The following is a 7,353-nucleotide window of genomic DNA, read 5'->3' on the forward strand; positions in this document are numbered from 1 at the left end:
TTGTCTCTGTCAATACTATATTGTTAAGTAGTTGGTCCTCCTATAGAAAAATAAAAAAAAAAATCCAAAGCAAAATTAAATATTAACTCACTCTGTGATGTGGGAAAACTTTCTAGTAGGAAAAACAAAAAGAATTCAAATGTTTGAACTTATAAAAATATTTTTCTCTATCTTATTTTGGTGTATTTGAAGATCTGGCTGTCATTCCTCATGAATATATTCAGGAAATAAAATTATAGGTCTTGCCATCTTCACATATCTCAGTCAGGAAGTTAATCCCATCCAACGGAAAGTCCTGATCCTAACAGTTTTCCTGTTTATCCTCAGAGTCGGTACTTACCGGAGAAAGGAAACAGCTGGTCAGCATCTTATATGCCATTGGCTTTGGCATTCTGACTTACTTTTGGCAACAGAGTTGTTTCATTACTAACTCTGTAGAAGGTTTTAGAAATGGATACTATAGAAAATGACACCAAATTTCAATCAAATAAAATTTCCAGGGGAATTTTGATCAGTTTGCTGCTGGCAAGATGATTATAATCTTTTGAGAATGAAATTCACATGGAAAGGTGATCATGACCACATTCTCACAGTGAGCTCCATCTGGACATAAGCAGCTCCCTTTGAGAAAAGCAGGTCTGATAACCCCTACTGAGAGGGCTTTTCACATCAAGGCAAATTTCATGTGAGCCAACATAAACTATGATATCAAAAAACGCCAACTTCCAAAAGGTGGTAACCTCTTACTATAATGCAGAGAACAGAACACAATGTTTCAGCTTCACTTTTGATATGCCTATGATATCATTACTGTTCATAGGTCTGGTCCAATAAATTGTTCGTTTTTTTTTTTTTGAAATTACTGTAAGCTATAGGAATTGTTTTTGTTTCAAAACGTTTTAAAACAGGATCCTTGTAATGGGAGCTCTTAAATCATCAGAATTTTCTTCCTTGTTATTCTATAACTGTTCAAAGAAAATTAATGTTCAAGTGATGACCCCAGAGTTTATAAGATTTTTTAGTATCAAAGAAAGATTAAATTACCTTCACAGAACTGTGTTTGTAAAGGAAGAAAGAAGGGATTAGCAAAGTTTTCAGAGATTTTGCAAAACAGGCAGAAATAAAAATAGGTAACATGAGATAGGACGATCATCAACGGTGGCTAAAAGCTAGGTAAAATATTATGGAATAGGATGGTCACATCATGTTAAAATGTAACTTGGTAGATTACTTGAAATTGAAAAAAAAAAAAAAGTCTTTTTTATAATGCAATACCTGGCGGTGACCACTTTAACAATGTCACCAAAATTAGTTTCACTGATAATTAAACAACCTGACAGGTCACTTTCTCCAACATTATGTGACTTGAAGGTCGCAGCATCTCCTGTAAATTATTTTTGCCAAGTATGTGTAGTCCAGATTTCTTCAAGCCTGAGGCTGAATCTCTATCATTTAAGAAATATAAAACATAGAGAAACAAGTTAAATAACACAGGTAAGTAATAGGCAAATCCAGAATGTAGGCACACGGTAAGGCAACTGGCCTGGTTTTCCCAAATAAACAATAATATGCATACTATGGTGGGCTGCAGAATGGCCCACCACGATGTCCATATCCTAATCCTTGGAATCAGTGAATGTCACATTTTGTGGCAAAAAAGACTTTAAATATGTGTTTAGGGTTTTTTTTGTTTTGTTTTGTTTTTGAGACAGAGTCTTGCTTTGTCACACAGGCTGAAGTGCATTGGCACGATCTCAGCTTACTGCAACCTCCACCTCGCAGGTTCAAGTGATTCTTCTGCCTCAGCCTCAACAGTAGCTGGGATTACAGATGCACACCACCACACCCGGCTAATTTTTGTATTTTGGGTAGAGATGGGGTTTCACCATGTTGGCCAGGCTGGTCTCAAACTCCTGACCTCAGGTGATCTGCCTGCCTCGGCTTCCCAAAGTGCTGGGATTACAGGTGTGAGCCACCGTGCCCAGCTTAGGGTTCTTAAGAAAAGATTATCCTGGTGTTTACATAGTAAGCCATCGATGTAATCCCAAGTGTCCTTATGAGAGGGATACAGAGGGAAACTTGGCTATAGCAGGATAAAAGGTGATGTGCCTACAGAAGCAGAGCTTAGAGGAATGTGCCCAGGGGCCAAGGAATGCTGGAAGCCCCTAGAAGTGAACAGGAAAGGAGCAGACATTCATGGACTCACTGAAGGACCCAGCTGTGATGACACTTTGAGTTTAGCTCCTTGAGACTGCTTTTGGACCTCTAATTTTTAGAACTGTAAGAGAATATATTTGTATTGTTTTAAGCCACTGCATTTGTGGTAATTTGTTACAGTGGCTATAAGAAATGAAAGCACACAGAAAAGGAGAAGATAATAGTGATGAACAAGTAGGAAGAAGCAGCACTCTTCTGGTCTCAGAGATTAAAGAGATATAGCAACTAAAAGTGGAGCCTGAATTCTGACTCGGGCTCCAAATTATTAAAAGCAGTTATAAAATCCAGTTACTGAAATCATTGAGAATTTGAGTGTGGACTAGATATTAGATGACAATAGAAAACCATTATTATTATTTTCTATCTTAAAAAATGCATTCTGAAGTAGATTTCTGTACCTTACTTTTTTTTTTTTTTTTTTTTTGAGACGGAGTCTCACTTTATTGCCCTGGCTGGCATGGAGCAGCATCATCTCAGCTCACTGCAACCTCTGCCTCCCAGGTTTAAGCGATTCTCCTGCCTCAGCCCCCTGAGTAGATGGGATACAGCTCCCAACCAGCATGCCCACCTAATTTTTGTATTTTTAATAGAGGTAGAGTTTTACCGTGTTGGTGAGGCTGGTCTCAAACTCCTGATCTCAAGTGGTCTGCCCACCTCAGCCTCCCAAAATGCTGAAATTACAGGTGTGAGCCACCATGCCCAGCTGTACCTTACTTTCAAATTAAGAAAAAAATTAAAAAGCAATGCACATACATAGAAAGAATGATAAAGTCAATATGACAGAAAGTAAATAATTGTTTAAAGTAGGTGATGTATGTAGATTCATCGCACAGATCTTTTAGTGTATGTTTAAAGTATTCTTAATAAACAAGAATTATTATTATAGAAATTATTCCATAACAGCAATGTATTCTGTAAAGTATTTAAAAGTTAGTCAGTTAAAAAACATTCATTAACCAGAATATCATTTTACTAGTTAGTGTAGGCTAAGTGCCATAACTCAAAACCCCAACATTCCAATTGCTGAGCAAAATAAAATTTCATATCTCAATCATGGAACATTCCATGGAACAGGCCTTCTTATCTGAAAGGTCCCCTGGGCAGCTTATCTGCAAGTGATGTCACAGGGCCCTGCCCATCAGCTGGTGGCAGAAGCAAAAGAGAGCAAGGATCACACAGGAAGTTTACCATGGGCCTAGCCGGGAAGTGTGGCCTATCACTTCAACCTGTATTCCATTAGCTCTAATTTAGTCACATGGCTACATCTAATTGCACAGAAGTTCAATATTGTTATCCCCCCGTGCCTTTAGAAGGAAGGCTCCTGTTAACATCTAGCAGTCACTGCCACAACCTTATCTTTTTGTATAACTCTGTGGTGCCATGATTTCTTCCAAGGAAATCAGTTAGAGAAAACTAAGTTGTCTACAGAATTTGATAGACCACGGACTAAAGTAAAACTATTAAAAAGAAGTCATTAAAATAATCCTACTGGAAAATCTTGTTAATGAGTTTTATCTCTTATTTATTTCCTTAGAATGTAAGTTATTGAATTAAGCTAACTGAATTATTGTATCATTTTATGTACATACACACACACACACACACACACACACATACACTCAACCTTGACAACATAAATAAAATGCATTTTTAGATATTACCATTTTTTTTTCTTGAAATCATGTAAATGTAGTCACATTTGACTGGTAGCCTAGGGAACAACGGATAAGCTGTCCCTGCCTTGTACTTCTTTGTAGTTACACAGTCTCTCTGCTTCTGTTTTGCCACTTGCACTGTAACCTCAGGCATTCATTCCCTCACCATTCTATCAAATATTAGTTAAGAAGTTTAAGTTGAGTACTGTGGGAGGAACCTTGTAACAACAGGGATATTTTTATGTTCATCAAAAAAGTAAAAGTGAGTATTGGCAATACAATTAAAAGAATAAACATCTATGTTTGTAAAGCCACAGAAATAGACTGATAAACTAAACAGAAAACTGTGACAAAATAGGAAAGTAGGTCCAAATTATTATGTCAAAAGAAAAGAAAATCTTGGTCTGCCCAATAATTATTGTTTTTAATAAAGGTAAAACATAAGATGGTAAACACTTAGCAAAATTATCTGACTTGTCTGAACCCCCAAAATATGTTTGAACACACACACACACACACACACACACACACTCCACATTTTTAGCCACCCTGTGGTCCTGCTCTCAGAAATGTAGCATAATCCATTAAACAACAGTCGGGCTCAGGACTAAAATTCAAACTTCGGTCTGAGAATCACTAAGCTGTGCTACAAATTTGCTATTGCTGGTTGTTTCAGGGTTTATAAGTTGGCATTTATTACATAAAACATCTCTTTAATAATGAAGTTTTCTATTTTAATGAGGTTTATGGCAACAACTTTGCCTTCAACATTTTGGAAATTCTGGCCTTGCTATAGAACTTGACCTAAAAGGGTGACATGACCACATGAAGGTAATAAGCCATAGGTAGCAATTTTCATACTTGACTTCAGTCATTCTCATGTACATTGATGTCCATGAGGGATTGGCTTGGCTGAAATCCAGTCATTTTGCTCAATGAAACCTCTCTCCCCCAGTTTGTCTTTTTCTGCATCATTTGTGATCCTTGTGATATACCCTTTAGATTCAACTGATAGATGTGCCAAAAAAGTGGAGTCAACACAAACTATGTGCAGGGGCGTCCCGACTGTAGAAGAGAATTGAATAAATATGACGAACCTTTACGTTTATCTTTGCATAGGCAGTCACATCCACAAGGGCTGCTGGTTCAATTTCCCGTCAAGAATAGTGAACAAGGGACTCCCCAAATTTCAGATATTCGATCTATGAATAGTGATAAAGTCAGTCACAGTTGTTGTGATAAAGATAGCTTTTATAGGTTTTACAATCAAGAATGGGCTGGGAATGGTGGCTCACACCTGTAATCCCCGCAATTTGGGAGGCTGAGGTGGGAGGATCATTTCAGCTCAGGAGTTCGAGACCAAACTGGGCAAGATGACAATACCTTGTCTCTAGAAAACATACAAAAATTATCTGGGTGTGGTGGTGTGTGCCTGTAGTTCCATCTACTTGGGAAGCTGAGTCTGGAGGATTGTTTGAGCCTGGGTGGTCAATGCTACAGTGAGCCAGGATTGTGCCACTGCACTCCAACTTGGGAGACAGAGCAAGACCCTGTCTCAAAAAAAAAAAAAAATCAAGAATCAAAATATTATTAAGCAACAAACAAATATATAACAAACAATATCTGAATGCCTTTAAAAAATTTAACTTCCACATATTTGTCAATATGTCATTATATAAAAGCTTTTGACAAATTTATTTCTTCTGCAGATTTTCTTTTTTCATCTAGACATTTTAAAGTCATAGGAACTTATCCTGTAAGAGTCTTAAAACCAATTCTTTCTTCTTTTTGCTCTTGGCATGTGGTCAGAAAAATGTCAGTCAGGATATGATGTGAATAAAAAGACTAACTTTAGACATAATAGAAATTATCATAAGTACAAAGTTGTTTGATGAAAAAGAACTAAATTATTATCAACTTTCTCTAAAGATAGTGTATAAATAGTAAAATGTGAAATGCAGAATCCTAAGAGACAACTACCAAGTGTCAAAGCAATTATTAATTAAAAGTGTACATTATATATTTCTGTAAAATATATTTAGAGAACATCATCTACCATTTAGCATACTTTATTGATTGATAGCTAATGGTGAAACAAACTATCATTTCTCTTTCATGCTCAATCTGAAATTTCAAATTTAAAACAAGGTTATATTTTGTCTTATTTATTTGTTTTCCAAATCGTTCACATTCGTGAGGAAGTAATCCCATGGAAAGGCAAAGAGAATCCACTGTCATTTGCTTTCAGGTTATATTTATTTCAGTTGGAAAAAAATGATGGATGCTCTGTTTTGTGAATGAGGAAGTTTATTTTTCTCTGCAATTGATGAGAATCTTTTTCTTGGATTTATTTCTCAAGGGTTATATTTTTTCCAAAAGTTTTAAGGTTCTACATATTATACCCTGGACTAGCAATACATTATTCTAAGACCCTTCAAGGGAAAATTTCATTATTCTATAATCTTAGCTGTAGGGACCATTATTTAAATTTAACAAACAAAAATATTTATAAGATTAGGAAAAACATAGCAGTGATCACCTTACCAAAAATAATGCTTAATCTCAGAGACCATGACCTAAAAATAAATGCAAAGGAATCCTTGTTTTCAGCTTTCTGAAAAATATACAGGGCATTTGTTTAGTGATTAGAAATGGTGATACCTCACACACTTCCTGATTTAAAATTATGTTAGAAAGGTATAGTAATACATCAAACAGTATGGTACTGGCATAAAAACAGACACATAGACCCGTGAAACAATAGCCCAGAAATAAATTCAAATATATGCAGTCAAATAATTTTTGAGACAAGTGTCAAGAGGACACAGCAGGGAAAGGATAGTCTCCTCAATAAATGGTGCTGGAAAAACTGGATTTTCACAAGCAAAATGATGAAATTAGTTGCTTATCTTACACCATACACAAAAATCAACTCAAAATGGATAAAAGATCCTTTTGTGGTTCATAAGAATAGGGATTGGGATTTCACACTCCTGTGTGAGATGTGCCTCCCTTAAACCTTAAGATGTTGGCACATTACCTATTTGATGTGGGGAAAAAAAAAAAGAATAAGAAACCTAAATGTTGAGACAGAAACTATAAAACTCTTAGAAGAAAACATAGGAGAAAAGCTCCTGGACGTTGGCTTTGGCAATGATTTTTTGTATATCACAACTAAAGCCTAGGCCACAAAAAAACAATAATAAATAAGTAGAATTACATTAAACTAAAACTTCTGCACAAGAAAGGAAAAAAAGTATCACCATGAAATGACAGGCTTTAAACTGAGAAAAAATACTTAAAAATCATATATGTGATAAGGAGTTAATATCCAAAGGGGTTAAAGAACTCACATAACTCAAGAGTAGAAAAATAAATAACTTGGTTGAAAAATGGGCCAAGGACCTACGTAGATATTTCTCTAAAGAAGACATAAATGTCACAAACAGGTATATGTTGGTGCTCAACATATGAAAAAGTG

At 35.8% G+C, this 7,353-nt stretch overlaps 1 non-coding gene across 1 annotated transcript; it reads left to right on the forward strand.

The window, feature by feature from the left end:
• Positions 1-6,821: 6,821 nt before the first annotated feature.
• Positions 6,822-6,922, forward strand: LOC115930728 (small nucleolar RNA U13). Its single transcript, XR_004067340.3, has one exon. It is a non-coding gene; the product is annotated as a small nucleolar RNA U13 (small nucleolar RNA).
• Positions 6,923-7,353: the final 431 nt, after the last annotated feature.

The sequence above is a fragment of the Gorilla gorilla genome, chromosome 15 (assembly GCF_029281585.2).
Source record: "Gorilla gorilla gorilla isolate KB3781 chromosome 15, NHGRI_mGorGor1-v2.1_pri, whole genome shotgun sequence".
NCBI classification, from domain to species: Eukaryota; Metazoa; Chordata; class Mammalia; order Primates; family Hominidae; genus Gorilla; species Gorilla gorilla.